This window comes from Charadrius vociferus, unplaced genomic scaffold (genome assembly GCF_000708025.1).
Source record: "Charadrius vociferus isolate BGI_N301 unplaced genomic scaffold, ASM70802v2 scaffold273, whole genome shotgun sequence".
In the NCBI taxonomy this organism is placed as follows: Eukaryota; Metazoa; Chordata; class Aves; order Charadriiformes; family Charadriidae; genus Charadrius; species Charadrius vociferus.
This window is the reverse complement of record NW_009647750.1, coordinates 93535-114285: the sequence shown is the minus strand read 5'-3', so window position 1 is coordinate 114285 and position 20751 is coordinate 93535. Positions and strand designations below refer to the sequence as shown.

The 20751-nt window shown below is 38.4% G+C and overlaps 1 protein-coding gene across 1 annotated transcript in view; it reads right to left on the bottom strand.

Moving 5' to 3' along the window:
* LOC104283878 (gamma-aminobutyric acid receptor subunit gamma-3) overlaps positions 1 to 20751 on the bottom strand; it is a gene marked incomplete at its 5' end in the record, with an annotated part of 52387 nt that overhangs the window by 14412 nt on the left and 17224 nt on the right. The window lies entirely within an intron of this gene.

Below are 20751 nucleotides of genomic sequence, written 5' to 3'. Positions count from 1 at the left end.
TTCTGCAGGTTGTACCTTCCCTGCCCTAATCTCAGATTTGAGTGACTTCTGTTATCTTCTCTTGAGACGTGAATCAGGGTCTTTATGGCAAGTGTAGCATGCACAGGAGTATGTCTTTACATAAGAAGTCATTTATAGACACTAGAGCCTCAATGCTGGTGAGAGAGGTCAGACTGCGTGCTTTTAAAGGGCTCAACATTAAAAATCAAGAGTCTGTTTTTGTCAGCATTCCTCCATTTCAAAGCAGTTGTGGTCATTTGTAATATCTGTAAACCTTCAGAAGGTGAGCCTGGATATAAAGTTTATTATTCTGCTGGATACTAAAAATCATAAAATCAAGTGCTCAGTAAGAAGGCTAGTTTACCTCACATTATATGATTTTCTTCACAGTATCTTTTCTGCTAACCCTTGTGACTCCACAGGGGATAATTCTCTCTCTCTCTCTACTCAGTAGAGGCTACCGACCTTATCACCTGTCTTCTTACTAACAGCTCCCTCAGCTTTATAGATGTTAACTATCCTTTTCTCTCAGACCATCACAGTGATTAACAATAATGACACTGAACAGAGACCAATTTCTGTACTTCGCTTGAAGTATGTTGCTTCCATTTCAGATGTGAAGAAGAGTTTACATGCCGGAGAACTTTTATGGGGTTTTGTCTGACTACAACAGACTTGACCTAATAAATTAATAAATTGCTTCTTGTTACAAACCTTGACTTTATAGAATACACTATTTGCTGAAGGCATCATTTGCAATAGGTAGGCAAGTATATCCTGTTACAGCAAACCATCAGAAGACTGGGGAAATTAGTAGCACAGGGGGACTAATTCCCCCAAGGAATGTACATACAGCTCACACAAGTAGAGGCACAATGAGTTCATTAGGAGTTCAGACAAATTAAAGCTTAATCTTCTAGTAACAGAGAGCATATGAACAAAAGCATCTAATACAGTGGATATTTTGACTATAGCTAAATATTACATAGAAGATAAGTTAATTCAGTAAGAATAACTTCCGCCTAAAGAATCTCTGAAGGCCACTGTAAAATGAGTGAACTACCATAAGCTACAAAGTCAAAGGTAAATAAGAGTCTGAAGGTGAGAATTGGGGAGAGAAATTTAGAACAATGAGTCAAAAGGAAAACTTTCTATGTGTTAAGTACATCGGTTTGAGATAGATATATTTGGAAGAGGTTGATAAGCCTCTGTGTGCTTCCCTCATGCCTCTGTTAGATGAATGTGTACGTTTTCACGAGTACTGTGCCAGTAAAAAGCAAGTGACCCCAAGAAACTGGACAGTCATTTCAGAAGCTGAGTGTATTTGGCATTATGGGACAGAGCTTTAATGAAAGAGCTCACTGCAGCTACGGACCCCAAGAAACTGGACAGTCATTTCAAAAGCTGAGTGTATTTGGCATTAGTAGGAAGTATTGCAGTACATCATGACATAGTAAGCCTTGTTGTTCACAGGCTAAGGGTTATTTTCATTCCACTACTCACCAGCACTTTTCTCTGCAGGGAATGGCACCGGGAAACTGATGTGGGTTAGTGACCATTGGTCCTACTGGCTTATTGTTAGGCTACATCAGCTCCCTAATCTAGTTTGCAGCATTGAAGAAAGATTTACAACATGGCAATGGAGATGATTTCATAGAAATAGGTGTAAGGAGTCAGAGGCTGTGTAAACCAGTGCTTCTACTGACAGCAACCAACCCAAGAACCATGGAAAAAAAGTTATGATAATGTTTCAAACATTGTCAATGCAGAAGGATGAGAAAAAAAGGAAATGAAAGGCTCTATAGGAAATGTGCCAAGTCTTTACATTTCCTTTACTCAGTTATTGTATCTAGAACTGCACATCTATGGATAAGTTGCTATTGAATGGTATAGAGCAAAGCGATCTGCAGACTTCTTGTGTAAAATGATATATAATGCACACAATTCAAGTACACACAAAGGTCACTGCTCCTCTGGATAGTAAGATTGTGATACCCAGCACAGCAAATGAGAGTGGGGCTAGATACCGGACAGTGAGATACTGGGAAAGTAGGGCTGAGTCCCTGCTTTCAAGGTCTTCGACTGAAATAAACCTGATAAATTGAGAGTGGGAGAAAATTATGGCACATTTCAATTGTTTGGCAGACAGGAAGTGAGGCAGAGATTAAATGACGTAGAGAGTCCATCATCACATTTAGTCATGAACTGATTCAGTATCTTTCAGGCAGGATTCATTTGCCTTGATTTTAGACACCTAGAAGGTAAATTCTAAAGATGGCCTGCATACTGTGGCCTCTTTTCTGTACTATATGAAGAGAAATTGGCACTATTAGTATATGGTTTGTCTCATATGTTTTAGAGACACAATTTAGAAGGACATGAATGTGCCCAAAACATTTCCATTTCTCTCCTGTGATTAAAAAGGGAGAGTGATTGCCTCAGATGTGGACAAATACATTGTAGACACTTGCAGATGATCCAAGGAGTCAATCACACCCCTTGGTGATTGCTAAATCCCATGGTGAAAGCTAAACTGGGCTACTTCTATGAGGGTGCTAAGGTTATTTTATCCAAATGTAATAAACTTCTTAACCTTTCAAAGGGTATATTAGTTATTTTCCTCCTTTGTTTCATAGTTAAACTTGATGCCTTCATCCTTAAGGACTTGCACAACTTCTCTGCTTGCTCCTCTACCTTTCTCCCTCCCTCCCTCCCTTCCTCCCTTCCTTCTTTCCTCTTTCCCGCTCTCCCTCCCTCCCTTCCCCCTCCTGCTCTTTATTATAACAGAACTTTTCATCTTCTCTGCAGAAGATCCTTTCAGCAAGTTAAATAAAGGAACTGTGACTCGGTCAAATTTTACAAGGAGCTGCAAATTACCAAGTATCCAACAAAGACCCACAGATGTCTGACAAGCACCCAGTGAAGACAAAGTCCTAGGATAGTGAGTGGCTGTGCTCATTTAGCCACTGACCTATTTTTTTGTCTGAGATCCATACAAAAATTCTCACTGTGAAGAAGGCAGACCCAGTCATACAAGTGGCAGCTGTGCATACAGACTTATATACTGCACCCTCTGTGCTGTACTCTAACTTACGCGAACACACTGACATAATGTTCCAAGAGACTGGGAGAACAATTTGGATCAATGGAATTACTAATGCAAAGTGGAAGTAAGAGGAGAGTTTGCTGGTTCTCCTTCAGTACTCTAACCTTGCTTAGAGAGGATGCAGCTCAGAGATGACGAATGCTGATGACAATGCTTAGGAGGAGGAGGAAATCACCATTGCTGAAATGCAGAGCCCCAACTGGAAGCACCAATGTTGTGACTGTTGTCAAAGGCAATCATGTTTCTGTACAACATGTACTGAATGCATTTTTAATAGCTACAGTAAATTACAATTTTCAACTCAATTACCACTTCAGTTCTTCTATCCTCAGCCAAGTCAACTTCTGTTGAGATTTCTGAATTGTCTCTTTGCATACAGAAGAGCCAGCATGTATGTGCTATGGCTACTTTCCTCATTGCACTACTACAAACTGCAGTAGTAGTAGTAGTAGTAGTAGTAGTAGTAGTAGTAGTAGTAGTAGTAATAGTGGTAGTGGTATTTTATCTAAATTACTCCTTACAGAAGTAATTATTCTCTATGTATTTAAAAGCACTTGTCTGCAGCTTAACAGAAAGTAGCGATGGTACATATGTTTCTGACTTTCTCTATACACACAAAATAATTTGTACAAAGAAACTCTCCTCTCTTCTAAAAGACCTGACCTACAATTCGTTCTGTATGTTCTGCAGACATGAGCAACCCAAAGGAAAGAAAAGCTTTCAAGAACTCTGCTTGGTGCCTCCTTGCTCCTTCGCCGGCCTTCAGAGCTCCGCCTGCCGTTACTGCCACTGCTAGAAGAGGAACTGGGGCTGATTGTGCAACCAAGCCCTGCAGTGTAGGCAAGATGGGAAAAAACTCCTTCCAATCTGCATATTATTAAATCAGCATACTTGGTTTAAAAGCAATCACACGGTGATTGCCTAGCTAGGGACCGCTGGAATAGCTAATACCGAAAAACTTCATTTTGAAACCCAGAGAGGAATTCTACTTTTTAACAGATTAAAGACTTTCCCAGGAAGGCAAACTAACTTTTAACTGAACAATCAGACCATCAATTCACTGAAATAATGAAAATTGCCTTGAGGAAAAATAGTGCCCCACCAGTTTTCTATAAGGAGAGAAAAAGATGCTTCTTGAGGCAGCAAATTGCGAGTAATAGGAATAATGTACCAATGCTTCCCATGAAACCAAACCATGACTGCTGTCTGTGACCCATAGGACTTATACTAGCTAAGTTTCTAGTTTGAAAGTAGGACACTATTTAGAACTATGATGATTTTTAAAGGAATAACTGCTGTGGATTTTAATGAACAATGTGAAACTATAGCCTATTTCCTTTGTCTTTTGAAGACTAAGGGCATGGTTGACTGAATTGTCAGAATTTTGCCTACATTGCACCAAGAACAGCTCCCTTAAAGGTGAAATGTTTGAGCAGAATGCAATTATTTTTTTGTTAAGAAAATATTTCAAAAATATAAAATGTTATACTGTAATTCATTTATTTACTCAAGCAATACTATACTAACTTATTACATATTTTCATTTATTCTCTCATTATACTCTGAGGTTAACAAGTGCTACGATTCCAATTATCTTCGAAAAAAAGTTAAACAAAGAATGACTTTACAAAGACTGCAATATGAAACCACAATGCATGTGCGCAGCAATTATGTGAGTGAAGGTTACACGTTAATTGTCCATCACTAGAACTGCAGAATAATGAGGAGTGGCAGAGTTTATCCATATTGTTATGAGAGTTTGATTACAGAAAAAAGCCCTAGTCATTAGAATGAGGACTCACACAGCGTGTCACGAGTATTTCTTTGTCGATCAGCGAGACCATAGACGGTACACTGAGGCGTCTTCCTTATTATCTTAATAAATCAAATTCGCTTAATAGTGAGCAAACTAAGTTTCTAATCTTCAGTGGGTTTTTGGGTTTTTTTGGGTTTTTTTTTGATTTTATTTTTAATTGGAAGCCAACAGAAGACCCTATTTAATCCTGCCATTTACTCTTAATTTCCCCCCAACCTGTTTTCTGATCTTTGCTTCCCAAAGCTCCTTTTCTTTCCTGAATTAGGTTTCTCTGCTTTCTTAGTAACCTGAAAATTTTCTACTGGTTTGGCCACTGCCCACCAGTCATCTAGGATGGTGTCCTTGCATCATAAATGCCTTCGTTTACTGACATTTAGCAGGGTGGAACCGTAATGTTTGAAAACAATTAGCTCAAGCAGGACACCACTCCTGTTGTTGAACACATTGGTCAGACAGCTGACAAATAAAACCATTGAAAAAACAAATTTTCATCAAAGTCAGTATGTACAGTTTTTGCAAAACATTCACAAGAGAGGTTTTTTGGAAGTGATGTGTGCTATCATGGCAGTGCTGTTGTCAACTGGGGATGTGCAAGTTTCAGGTTCAAGAGATGTTTTCAGGTTCCAAATTTTGCACTATCTGGAAAGAATATGTCAACTCAGAATAAGGCAGAAACAGTGACTGTGATATGAAACCCAACCGTGCCTAATTCAGAGTAGAAATTTTCTTCAAAATCAGACAGAAGAGTCATGTGAACTAGGCCTTTTCACATCCCAGGCCATCATCCCAACCCCTCAGAGACATGCCCGGTGGAAGGTCAAGCTATCTTCTTACTAGCATTACTAAAATGAAAATAGGTGGATTGGGATTTCTTGAAGTACATTGCCTATTACTAATGCTTCAGCAGCTGGTCTGTCTACAGAGCTGGTATCCCATTCTAACATGATTTGGTCTCCACCTAGTCCAGGTATGAAGGAGGTTTGAAATTCAGAAGATCCAAACCCTAAGCAAAACGGTAGAAGAAATAACTGAATGCCCTCACAGGTCCTTATGACTCCAAAAGGAGATATTATTAAAACAGAGACGACAGGGGTGAAAACAGGATTTTGCAGTTCTCTCGAAGAGAAATGTAGAAGGAATGAGAGTCATGAAAGTATCATTAAAGTGCCTTTATCTTCTTCAGCATCTTTATAAATAATGAAGAAATGCTGAGGACTTATTGAAGGTTTATTCTGACTCCTCCACCATGTGTCAATCAGCATGCATCAACAGTTTTCATTTCCAGGAAAAATCTTTGCTCCATAGCACTCTAGGAGAAATGTTTCCAAGCCAAAAGGAAGAACAGAATGATCAAGGTCATTCTGTCATGCTGTCATTTATGGCTCTGTCTTAGATTCCCCTGTGATGCTCTGGCATTTAGGTATCTTGATGGTGATAGGTTAGATAACCAAGAGACCATGCTTCGATAGGAGCATGTATACATCAGAGAAACATGATTGCACCTCAGCCCAAATAAATTGAGTGTTCTTGGAGTGGTAACAGGCACTCATTACATACATAATTTCTGCATGAGCTGCATGTTTAATCACGCAAGAAATGCATACAGGTCTTCAGAGGTGTCATTTTTATATGTATTGCTGTAGTAGCTGTGAGACGCCCAGTCACAGGCAAGGATCTTATATAAGAAATATTGAACAAACAGAGAACAACAAAGCTTCCCGTGTCCCAAAGATCTCTGGGTTTGAATTCCTAATTGCCTTTGGCATTATCAGGGAGTGTCTGTGTGTGTGCAGGTGCGTGTGCGTGTACAAGTACAGTGTAGCCCAGGTTTGGCTTTCAGCATTTACACTTGAAAAGTAAATTTTCCAGAAATGCACGCACACCATGAGTGCCAAATCATTGCTTACGTTTCTCATTATCACAGACAAATTACTACACCAGTATACAGTGAAAAGAAGAAACTCAATGCCAACGGCATTGTTTCTGCTTGTAGAAATCATGGTCAATACATATTCATAAGCATGGGTAATAAAAATCAAATATTGACAGATTAGAGTGTGAAAAGCAAAGACCAGATCCCAAGCTGTCTGAAAGCAACAGATTTTTTAAAGTCAAGTAAGACCAAGACTTTGTCCTAACTTATCAGAACAAAGAGCCGTTAAATTTGGTTGTTTTTTTTTTTTTTTCTTGTTTAATAACAAGAGGAATATAATATTGAGGAATATATTCTTACTTGAAGCTATAAATTTTTTTCATCACCCTCAAAAAATTTGCATTTATTCTGCTTGTTCTTCCTTAGATAGTGAACTTTTATTTTCTTTGATGCAAGCAGCATTTTCAAAAGATTTTTATAAAATGACATGTTTGTTAAATGAGCTACTACCTGCTTTTAAAAGTTAATGACTATGTTTCCAGCACATAAATTTATTTCATCCTCGGATTTTGGCATTTAGTATTACATCTGGAAAACTTATGAATTTGTTCAAAGATGTAATTTCTTTGGATTTTTTTTTCTAGAATTGTTGGCATACATAGATTGTGTACTGGAAGTCTTGATGAAGAACTGGAATTAAATAAATAAAAGACATTTTTTCAACATTTAAATTCTTTGTGTCCCTTAGTCATTTGAAACCTACTAGACAATATTTCTTTTACCCTAACCAATTCATTATATGCCATACTGGCACTTTCAAAAATAATTACTTTTGATTCAGATGTAATAATTTCAGTGTCTGTAGCTATAGCCCATATCTTCTGTGAAGGATCTGGAGAGCTTTGAATGTATTGGGGAGATGGATGAATGCCCATGAACACACTTGACCTACAAAATTAATTCTAAAAATACAAGCTTGGCAGAAACCCCAAACAAACAAACAAAAAAAAAAGATTTTAGTGTTTGGTGGCATGATCAAGAATATTTTACTTATTTGTATAGTTACTTATTTATATACTTATACAGGCTGACCTGCCAAATATACCAATTCTTTCTTCCCAGTCCTACTACTGTATGTAATAGTCTTCTCCAATAAAATCTATGTGATGTCACAGCCTCTTTCTCATCTATGTGGTATTATGAGCATCAGAATTGATCTCAGGCTGTTCAGACCTATTATCTTGAGGCATAATGACATTTTTGTTTTACAACATGAAGTATCATTCTGTATGTTCTTTCAAATGGAGTACTAATGAAAACAATGGATTTTTAATTTAGCTGTTGTAACATACAAGTAATATTGGAAAATCCTCCAAAAAATGCAGTTTCATCAAGCCACATAATGGGGATAAAAATGTATAATGCCATAAGCAAGACTTTGATCAATGATTACCACTCCTGTTCGATTTCTTCCCTAGCAGTAGAAAAGTTACCCACATAATCTCCGTTTGCATTCATGCATCAACCTGAGAGAAAATCAATATACAAATATGGTGTAGCATGCATGATCCATTACTCATTATTCCTAAGAAATGTTGCTATTTACCATATATAGGTTTTCTTTTGTGCTTGAATAATAAAAGTGAACAATAGCAGATGAAGTAAAAACAATAATAAATTATCACATCTGCCTATGGCAGTGAAAGTAGATGCAGGATTGGAGTGAAGGTGTGTGCCATTTATGCAGTAATCTTTTTTGAAAGGGTTTATTGATGGGGACCTGTGCAATGCTTTTTTAACTGAACATTATTTATGCTCCACAGAGCACCAAATACTGTAGAAGGTCTGAGAATATACAACACTAATGACTCTTGCATTCATTTTGCTCTTAATAGGCACCAAATCATGCTGGGGAACCCCCAGGTTTATGTCATCTGTCAATGCTGATCACTTCTCAGTTATTTCTAGAACTGAATTTCTTACAAGAGCTCTTGTTTGTCAGAGGAGACCCCTTTGTACTGAAGTTTGTTGTGAAGTCCCATAGGACTGAGTTTGGTGAGCCTGTAATTCGAAAACCAGTTGAAATAGCTTTCCAGTAGCTATCAAAAAATCCCATGTCAACATTTTCAAATAAAATGCTCTTGTTTCCTTCCTCAGAATTTAATTTTACACATTTTAAAAAAAATAAAAATGCAACATTTTGCTTGACCTGATATTCTTTTGTTCAATTAAAATGTTCACAGCTGTGGCCTCACCATTGTGACTGTACTGTGACATTTTTTATATAATCATAGAATGGGGTAACCTGTTTCTTCCTATTCATACTGACATCTAGTCCACCTCAACTGTCCCTAACATAGCTCATCCTAGAGCTAACATCCTAGCTCTTATGGCCCAGTTTCCCTTATAATCTTTTGAAAGCTTTAAATAGCGTATCACTGTTGGAAGCCCATCGCTGTTGATTGTGTTCCATTCTGGAAGAGGCTATGGTGATTATCTGGTCTCACTTTCTGCATGGTATGAGATTTTCCGAAATTAATCACTGCTGAAAACCTAAAAGTTATGGATAAATTAGAACATATTTTAGAAAGGCATTCTATCTTCGTTTAAAAATTTCCAGCAATAGAGTTGCACTGTAACCCTTGAAGTTCTTTCAATGCTTAGTTATTCTCACTGTGAAAAACAGGTAGGTTTTTCTTAGTCTGCAGTCATCTAGCATCAACTCAGACTTTGAGTCTTTGCTAGACTGAAGAACCCTTTTAAACCAGTTTTATTTTTCTCATGCAGGTATTTAGAGATGGTAATCAACTACGCTTTATCCTTCAAGATAAACACCTATGATCTCTTATCACAAGGAATTATTTCCAGTCTCTAATAAATGTTTTGTCTTTTTCCTGCACTGCACAACTTTTCAAAATTACTCTTGAAGTGCAGTCATCATCATTAGGTCTTATTTTAATAGCGGCTGCATAAGCATAACATATAGAGACAATATAAATGCCCTTCTTCCAGAGAATAATCTTTCTTTGAATACGTATCCAAAATCTGTGCTTGGTATTTTGGCCACACCTTCAAATGAGGAGTATATTTTAAAATAACTGTTAATTGACAAGAAATATCCCAGAGCCTGTACACCTGCAGCACCCAGAATGGCAGGTCTCCAATTCTGGGAAAGCAAAATCCATAGGCTTCAACCCTAAATACATGCTTCAATCCTGAATACTTGTTCTGAAGTACAGAAATGCCTATTGGCACTTGAATCCAGGCTACCAAGCTATATCTGAACTGCTTTCTACCCTGATTTGCATTTATCATTGGCTGCTCCCTCAGCCTTTGTGTCACCTATAAACAATGAGTCTTAATGTTATGATTGCTTCTCCATCATTAACAAAAAGTATTAAATAGCATCAAGCCAGAAGACATAGCACCTTAACAGAAGGCCCTGACAAATAACAGCTTTTCTAGCTGTTTTGAATCTTACCAGGTAGTCAAAATTTAATAATTTGATATGTGCCACAATGATTTTCTTATCACTGGAGCTTCTTAATCAAAATGTCATACTGCATCAAGTGAGATGTCTTACAAATGTACATTATATCACCACAAATGTGTAAGCTTGGAAGATGATATTGAGCTAGTTTGACAGGATTTAGTTTCTATGAATGAATGTTTATTGGTGTTAATTCTATTATCCTCTACATTTGTATTAATCTATTCCAGGATCAGCTGTTCTATAACTTTGCTCAAGACAGATGCCAGGATGAAAAGCCTGTAATTACTTTGGTCATTTTATTTACAGTTTTTTGAAAATGAGGGGAGAAAAAAAACCCCTTCTTGGTTTCCCCTCAGCCTTCCTTGAGGACTTGTGGCAAATGAGCAGTAGTGATCCCTGGTCAGCTCTTTGAAGTATTGTTATCAAATTATCAAAGGGTATGTTAAGTAAAGAAGGACTTAATGAAGGGGTTGTGCGGGGAAGCGGCTGGTAACATTAGAATAGAATAGAATAGAATAGAATAGAATAGAATAGAATAGAATAGAATAGAATAGTTCCGTTGGAAAGGACCTACAACAATCACCTAGTCCAACTGCTGACCACTTCAGGGCTGACCAAAAGTTAAAGCATGTTATTAAGGGCATTAATCAAATGCCTCTCAAACACTGACAGGCATGGGGCACTGACCACCTCACTAGGAAGCCTGTTCCAGTGTTTGACCACCTTCTTGGTAAAGAAATGCTTCCTAATGTCCAGTCTGAACCTCCCTTGGTGCAGCTTTGAACTGTCCCCACGTGTCCTATCACTGGATCTTAGACAGAAGAGCTCAGCACCTCCCTGTCCACTTCCCCTCCTCAGGAGACTGTAGAGAGCAATGAGGTCACCCCTCAGCTTCCTTCTCTCGAAACCAGACAAACCCAGAGTCCATAGCTGCTCCTCACAGGACATTCCTTCGAGCCCCTTCACCAGCTTTGTTGCCCTCCTCTGGACATGTTCATCCTTCTTAAATTGTGTTCTCTATTTTCCATATATAAAACCAGTAAGCTATTACTTGCATTCAAAAAGAACTATAATAGTTTATCTTTTACACTTAGTTTTCTATCTCACACCAAACTCCTGCATGCCACAAACAATGCTTTTTAAGTTAATGAATTTTAAAGGGTAAGGTCAAGAAATTCCAAGGAATACTAGTATTTGCAGAAGGAGTTTTCTAGCATAGTCCTTCAGATTAAGGCACAGCTATTTCTCACTTCACATTATAGTTAGATGTCTCTTGTTTTTCTACAGAGCTATTTGGTAATTTGTAACAGACGCAAGTTTGCATTCTATTTGCTGTTTTATCTGGTAGAATAAAGAAAAGTATTGATCCATATGCACTCACACTTATTTACTTCCAAGACATTTGACAACTGGAAAAAGGTAACGCCACTTCCAATTGAGTGTTATTTTAGCTCCTTCTTTGCCTACATTAATTTCCCTAGCTTGTATCTCTGGTATTCATGCAATGTTTTTCCTTCATTGCAATAGCAATGTGCTATTAATAAATTAATTTTGTGATAATAAATGCTCCTTTTTTTTTCTGTTCCTACTAGCCCTTTTTCTTTAGTGTACTGCCCTTTTGATTACCTAGTGCTTCCCATTGCTTTGTGATGAATGAAAAAGCCAGTCTAAATCACATCCAAATCCATCTATTTCTCATCTGTTCATCTCTATTTATGAGTAATAATTTTCATTTCTTAATGCCATGATCAGACTTTTACTAGTTTTCATGAGAAGTATTTCCTTCTTTTAGTTCAACTGGCAATAAACTTTGCTTTAGCCTGCCAATAGTGTTTGCTCGATTGAAGGCATCAAATCAGAGATTTAGCCCAAGTCTGTTGATATTGCTTTCCTTTCTGTCTCTAGGGAATTGTTTTTGCTTATTGATGAATTCTCTTTATCTGATATACTGCAGTGTGAAATATTTAAATAACAGGACAATAACATGCATTGAATTTTTAAAGGGCTTCTGTTAAATTACACACTGTCAGAAAAAGGACCAATGCTATCCCTGGTGCAAATGAAGAAATAGAATTCTTTTCCCTGAGTGTCTTTCAGTACTACCTTTTGATCATTCTCTTCAGTCCTGGGCAAGAGCCTACATGTCTTTCTATGTCTTCCCTGCATGATCCAGAAAAGGAATAGTGACCACAAAGAACTGCAGAGAGAAGAAAGGACTCCTGCCAAATTCTGAAGAAAGGGATGAGCAAGGTAGTTGCTTCAGTGACACAAAGGTGATGTTTCCTTCACAATTCACAGTTAATTGTAGAGTGGAGCAACTATAGTGCAGGAAGATATCGACATCCATTGATGTCAGAAGTTAATTAGTTCTTGGCAAATAAAAAAGCAATTCTGTGTAATCAAGCCAGACCAAACTATGGATTTATTTTTCAACTATGCTACCTTTTCGAAGAGTATATGGTAATATCTTTGATTATTACTTTATAGGTTCCAGTTTTCCTCAACTACAAATACCCATGCAACTACCTGAAAATGTATGAGTTTTGGGGGGAGTGGAGTGGCCTGTTGTACTTCAAACCATGAATCATCATTAACCACCTATTCAAATGGCACTGTGTGAAGAGGACTGTATGTCAGATATGTGCAAATTAAAAGGGAACATGAGATGAATTCTAACTGACTGTAACAGTACAAAGGCTTTGAAAATTCAGCAACTTCAACCAACTATTTATAAGAGGAGAACAAGTTGGGAATGGCTGAAAAGGGCAGAATCTATTTAGTTTTTAACTATTTAATGACTTTGCTGCTGTGGTGGCTGAAGGTCTAGCGTGCCCATAGAAGTAAACAGCAGAGTGTGTGTTTTAAAGTTATTTTTTCCCAAATATTTGTAAAACATTAGGTTTTTGTACAACTTCTGTGGTTGTCCTTTACCTGGATTTGAGTAAAGTTTTTGACACTGTTTACCATAGCATTCTCCTGGAGAAAGTGGCTACTCATGGCTTGGATGGGCGTACATTTCACTGGGTAAAAAAATGGCTGGATGGACAGGCCCAGAGAGTTAAATCCAGTTGGTGGCTGGTCACAAGTGGTGTTCCACAGGGCTCAGTATTGGGGCCAGTTCTGCTTAATATCTTTATCAATCACCTGGACGAGGGGATTGAGTGCACCCTCAGTAAGTTTGCAGACAACACCAAGTTGGGTGGGAGTCATCATTTGCTTGAGGGTAGGAAGGGTCTACAGAGGGATCTGGACAGGCTGGATCGATTGGCAGAGGCCAATGTTATGAGGTTCAACACGGCCAAGTGTCGGGTCCTGTACTTGGGTAACAACAACCCCATGCAGTGCTACAGGCTTGGGGAAGAGTGGCTGGAAAGCTGTCCGGCAGAGAAGGACCTAGGGGTGTTGGTTGAAAGCAGGCTGAATATAAGCCAGCAGTGTGCCCAGGTGGCCAAGAAGGCCAACAAAATCCTGGCCTGTATCAGGAATAGTGTGGCCACCAGGATTAGGGATGTGACTGTCCTCCTGTACTTGGCACTGGTGAGACTGCACCTCAAATACTGTGTTCATTTTTGGGCCCCTGACTACAAGAAAGACATTGAGGTGCTAAAGCATGTCCAGAGAAGGGCAACAAAGCTGGTGAAGGGTCTAGAGCACAAGTCTTATGAGGAGCGGTTGAGGGAACTGGGGTTGTTTAGTCTGGGGAAAAGGAGGCTGAGGGGAGACCTTATCATTCTCTACAATTACCTGAAAGGAGGTTGTAGAGAGTTGGGTGTTGTTGTCTTCTCCCAAGTGACAGGTGATAGGACAAGAGGAAATGGCCTCAAGTTGTGCCAGGGGAGGTTGAGATTGGATATTAGGAAAAATTTCTTCATTGAAAGGGTTATTAAATATTGGAACAGGCTGCCCAGGGAAGTGGTGGAGTATCCATTGCTGGAGGTATTTAGAAGATGGGTAGACTTAGTGCTTAAATGACATGGCTTAGTGGTGGTTTTGGCAGTGTTAGGTTGATGGCTGGACTTGATGATCTTCAAGGTTCCTTCCAACCTAGATGATCCTATCATTCTGTGATTCTATGAAAGGGCCGCGTCAGTTTCATTCATATGACTCAGTTAAAAATTTTAAGAGCTGCACCAATGGAACAGAATAACTATGGAAAGGCTGGAGGCTGGCAGTTCATCATTCCTGTGTACATATGATAGCACCGATTGTTTCTGCATGAACAGCCTTCATGCTGGGCCTTGCAGGCCTGTGACTTACAACCATGCCCTGCTTTCATTAAACAACTAAGTGTGAACTCCAGCCCAGTGGATGTTTTCTGCTGACTGCAGCCTAAATATTAGTCATAGCACTTTCAAAAGCACTTGACTCTATTGGAAATCAACGAGGTACAGGTTTCTAAGTCACTTGTGCCACATATTTACAAGGTAATTGGATGAGCACAAGAGAGGCTTGGAGCACAGCATGCTCTGGCACCAGCCAATGTTGCAACTCTATGAATGCCTTGCTAAAATTGATGGATTGCCAGTCTTAGTGGGATCACTTTGGGACCACTGCTACTGGGCATCCCCAGCATGCAAGGTCCCTCATGACTCTGTGCGCTCCACAGATTGACCAACAGGTACTTTTGAGACTTTTCTCCAATATACATAGGTTTTACATATGCAAACAGAATCTGTCTGCACTCATCTAATGAAAAAAAGTATGGGACCTACTTGTATAGGAATGTTTCAATTTCTGAAGGTTTTAGGACTGCAAAAATGTTTAATGAGGTACCCAAGGGGCGGTCAAAAAAATTCTCTGGCAGTCTTAATTTAAGCCTTTGATTTATTTTTATTTTTCACAGCCAGCAATCTCTTTGCCCTGTGCTTTGCTTCCACAGATGAATCTGAATGCAAAATGGGGAGAAAATACCACATGCACAAACTGATAACATGTTAGAAATAACCAGCTGGGGAAATACAATTCAGCTCTGTGAGAAGGAAACTCAGGAAATTCATAAATAGTTAAGGTCCGATTTAAATACCATACACACTTTTGCAACCTGACCACATAAAGAATAACCATCACATTTGAGACCTACTTTGCCTAAGAGCTGCCTGAGCAACAGTCTACTTTGGGAAAGAAGTATAAACAGGTTTTTCATATTTCTCCCCAATAACATTACTGATTTTTGAAACCACCAGACAGACTGGAGAATGAAGTACCTTATTTACACAGGTTGGTCACAGGTCTCAGCAAGACAATATTCACGATGCTCAGTAGGCATCAACCTGAGGGGAAGAGTTGGTTCAAGGAAGAAGACTAGTCTTAAGTTTCACTTCATGGGGGGTGCAGTAACCAAGTGCTATGGCTGAATCTGTGCTGAAAGCACCTGCTTACTGAACACTCGCTTTTGACAGTTCGGGGTTTTGCAATTTATACAACATTTAAGAAGGGTATTAGATTAGCCCAGGGTAGAGGTTGGCACTGTGTAAATAGGCTCTTGAGGAGTTTATGTCAGCAAGGAGTATGGTTTCCTGTGTACATTTGTTCCAATAAAAAGTGCTTTCAAAATAGAAAACAAAAAACAAACAGGAAGGACCAAAATATTGCGCCTATCCCTTTTTCTCCTTTCCTTTCCTTTTCTTTTCTTTTCCTATTACTGCTCTTTACAAAAAGATCCTATTCCTGTGTGCAGATTACACTTTATAGAATGAGAAGAGCCTTCTGGAACTGAGTTACCACTAATCAATTACTGTTGCATTTATTGATGAGCCTGAATATTGCAAGATGCTCCACGTGAGACTTAATACTTGAGGCAAACAGCTTGAGTATTTTGATATTAAGATTAGTTTTCCCTTAGTGTGTTCTTTCTTTGACTACATACTCTAAGCCTTGACTACCAGTAATTTTATTCTACATCTAGACCTCTGCTGTGTATTATCTCCAATTTGTACCAGGCTGTGCAGTAGGTTTGCAATAGGAATAATGCGAATAAACACGCTTGTGCCCTGCTTGGGTAAAAGGCTATTGTGCTAAGCTCCTACATGGTTTAGCCCCTGGAATTATATTTCTATGCACTGCCAAGCAGTTATGGCAAACTGGGTCTTTGTACGTAAAAAAGATGTTAATGAGATGCTAATAGTAGGTGTTACCTACTTGAACTGTCAGAAAATGAATAGGAGAGTGTTAAAACTGAAGTGTTTGTAAGAGCCTGAAGAATCACTTGTGATGCAAGTAGGTTGCTTTTCCATTAATATTTAAATATATTTTTAGCACAAGGTCAACACATACTGATACATACCAAAATACCAAATTGAAAATGACAGATCACCTATGAGCACTGCCTTGAGTTTTTATTTTTTTTATGTGTAGCTGCATTTGGTCAGCATCTCCCAGAGTTTTTAGGGATGCATAGGTCATCTGTGAAAATGTATTCAGAACTGGATTTTGGCAGACAATACTTCAGCCTTGGAGCTTTTTCCTTTCAGAGCTTTCAGAAAGTTTAACAGTAAGAAAAGAAGTTGTTCCACTGGTTAAAGATTCTTAGTACCATTCATAACCTGGTTTGACTCAAATTGTTATTTTTGGCAAGTGCTGTAATTATTTATTGACATAAACTAATTGCTTCGGCTATTTTGGAAACAGCACATTTAAGTAACCACAATACTGAAAAAAAACCCAAAACAAATCCCTTCTTATTCTATCTTCAAATTAATTCAATTATGAAACCTCTAACTACTTCCTCCTTGCTTTTCTCCTTGAATCAACCTTCTTCTGCCACTTGGTTCATTTCATTTGGAGCTAGCTATCCTCAGGCAGTCTTCATTTCTGTTTCATTATTTCTGTATTATGATTCTTTTCCTACTTTAAGCAGAGATATATGCAATTTTGTTCCATCTCAACCTATCACACACTTTTTTTCCTGTAGCATACTCCCTCTTGGTCTACAAATTGCTTTGGAAATTATCTCTCCAAGAGTTTACAATACGTTTAATTTTAATGTCAGAAAATGCAATTTGTTCTTAAAATAATCATTAAACACAGCTTTGTGATGAAGCCAATGGGACCAATGAATAATGCTGTCTTCTAAATACCAGCCAGAGTGACCTACACTCTTGCAAGATAACATGCATCTCTCCATCAGAAATGGCAAACATAATTAGTTCCCACGAGCAGTCAGAAATATCTTCCTAGTCTTGTGATATCTTTTATGATACTATCCATGAATTATTAATTTTAAGTGGTTTTAATCAAGGCCTGGATGATTTAATATAGTAGACAGTATTATAAAAACATTTCTGATACAGTTCTATAGATGTGAAAATACGAAAATACATAAACATAAAAGATGACTCTTAGGACTGAAGCGATATATAAAGTTAGCAGCTCAAGATTCTAAGATTATGTTTTGGTTAAACTTGGTATAAATGATTTTCATTGCCATCCCACCCTCTCAACCTCGCAGTAATGAACTTCAGCAATAACTGATGTTCTTACATCTAATCCATCCTTGAATGGATTCCTATACAACCCCATAAGAATTCAGATTTTAAAAGAAAAAAGATGAAATGGAGGCCAAGACAGTCAGGATTATTCCTTACTACAGACAGGCAGTCCAGGACCTGAAGCTTCTGATCTACCTATGATATTTCTAATGTAATTAAAGACTCGGATGGATATAAGCAAGAACAGCTCTAAATATAACTCTAAAAGTAAATCTAAAGCTCTAAATCTGGCATGTTCTCTTTTCAGTTGTTGTCTGCACATCTTTTCCCTTGTAAGACTTTTCTTGATGATAAGTGCCATTGTCCTATGTTAGCCTGTTCTGCTAAATGAGGCTCCTCAGGTTCTCTCTTGCAGTGATTGCATAGGGTAATTCTTTAAATAGGTTCATGCGAAAACCAACAGACTACAATGTGAAGAGCTCAAACCTTCTTTTTTGTTCCGTGCGTTCTGCAAAGGTCTTTCAGTACAGAGCAGTGCATTCTTAATACAGATTGCCTTGATTTTCCCTGCAGGAGCCTATCAAGTCCCACAAAGCCTGAAGCCCTGCCAACAGGGAATATTACATTTTTGGCAGTTCCTTCAGATAGCAATGAATGACAAAAGCCAAAATGGTCAAACCCTTGTGCTTCTTGCATTTAAGAGGTGGTTTGTTTGTTTGTTTGTTTGTGAAAAACTAAGCAGCCTTGTTTCTTGATTTTCCTCCAAAGTTTTGCTGGATTCAATGGCCTCTATTGAATCTATCTACTTCTTGATTGAAAAAAGGTTCCCCTGAACATTTTCCTTCCTTACTTTATTTGCAGGCCATCCTGAAGCCATATGGTACCTGAGCTCAGTCACTGATACTGTCTGTGATCACTTACCACCCAGTTCCAGAAAAGGACAAAACACAGACATTTTGCCATGGGTTAGTAAGCCTTTTGTTGACAGCAGAGAATTGGTGAGATCTGAGGGTCTACGACTCTCTTCCAGGCTCTGAACAGCAATATAGTCTTTCCACCAAGCTTAATACATTCTGCTTCTGTCCAAAGCCTTTTCTCATTCACAGCTCTGACTTTCTAGCTGTTTTATGCAATCAGCTCCAGCATGAGTTTACCAGCTTCTCATCCCAGTCCCAGTCTCCTCATCCCTGCCATCTCCCTTTCTGCCATGCCCCAGTCTTTCCTACGTTGCATGGCTCCAAATCTTATGACAGAAGTTTTCTTGTCCAGCCTTCCCCAACTTCCTTCTCTGTTTTTCCTTTTCCTCCTCTCAGGGGCTTCTAGTCCTGTCTTTCCCACTTCACCTCTCCCTGGGTATTAGTGCCCTTGTCCCACCAGTCCTAGCCCCTGATCCAAGCTTCCAGTTTCTCATCGCTTCCTGGCCCTGTCTTCTCTTGGAAACCTTTTAGATTGTTTAATGAGTTTATTAATGAACTGTGAACAGTAATGCAGCAAAATCACCAAATGAGGCACGCTTTTAGATTAAGTTTGGAGAAAAATATGACCTGGAAGAGAGGATTTCTTTCCTCCTGGACCTACAGGGCATTTTTAAGATTCTCCTTCAGTGGGATCTCCTGACCAGAGGAAGCCTGGACTGGGCTCACAAACTTTTCAAACACAGAACAAGGCAAGGTATTTTCCCTGGAAAGCTGTCATGCTGGATTTATTAACTCTAAGGTACAAACTCTTCCTTGCATGTCTTAACTCACAGGGTGACCTCACACAGGTGGGAGTGAGGACATTTTAAACGTAACTAGCCCTCTTCCTCACGATTATTTATTTCAATATAAATGTATTTCTGCAATTTTGTATTATTTCAACTCTTTCTTGTTTTTCTTACGGGGTGAAATCTTTTGCAAGCATAAACCAAAGCATTAAACAGAATATTTAAGTGACCAAAACTGCTTAGAATTTAGCTAATTAAATGGACAGGCAGGAGACCGGACCACAGTCTTATAAATGTCAGGGCAGGTGTGCTTATGATTTACATTGTTGGATTACATATTTAAAGAAAAAGGGAGCAGAGGGCTAGACATCTTCTCGACACTTCACTTACCATTAAATCAATATTTCATGAAAATATTTCCAGGTGCTTAAGCATTTGCACTATAAGATTATATCAAGTTTTAATCATGTTTGGGTGGCTGAACATGTTTGATTAATAAAACTCCCACTTTTCATTATTAATGCTACGGTTGTCAACTTAGTAAAAACTCTGAATTGGAAAATCAAAGCTGGAAATCATCATAGATCCTGTAATGCTAACGCTTGAGGCTGCATTTACATGGAATTGCAGAGGGAGAAATCTGTTTTATCATCAATAAAAACAGTATATGTTTAATTCCACAGACGCTGTTATAAAGAGGTTTCCCCAGGTTTGGGGTTTTGGGGTTTTTTTGTTTGTTTGTTTGTTTTTCTCTTTTCTTTAAGCATATTTAACTGGAACTAAATGCAAATCTATACTTTTATATATTGCAGCTCAACAAGTAAATCTTTCCTCTCCCTGGTTCTTTCTTCAGTCTCCAATTATGTAGATCATTTCATGTTCAGGTTTTACAGTAAAAAAATGACACAAATGCATCTATGGTAGGAAATCAATACATTTAAATTCTATATAGTAAGAATGTTCTCTTTTCATGAAGTCATGTAAACATTGGTAAAATAATGTAAATATTACATACCGATTGGTTGTTATTTTTACATCCCCTTTAAACTGATGTAAGTTACCACACTAGATGCTACATGAGAGCCATGCGCATTCTGGGTTTATCTGCCACCCTCCAAACTGGATGTGGACACAGGCAATGGGTTTAATAGGGGTCTGGAGTGTTCAGTATCCCTCACTGGCAACACATCAAAAAAAAGGAAAAGGTTGAAATATTGAACTGGGGACAAGTAAGGTAATTAAGAAGAAGAGAATTTCTACTTGGAAGGAGGGAAAGCATGATGCATAATACCACATTGAATCTTAACTCGTCACTGGGATGTCTTCTGATT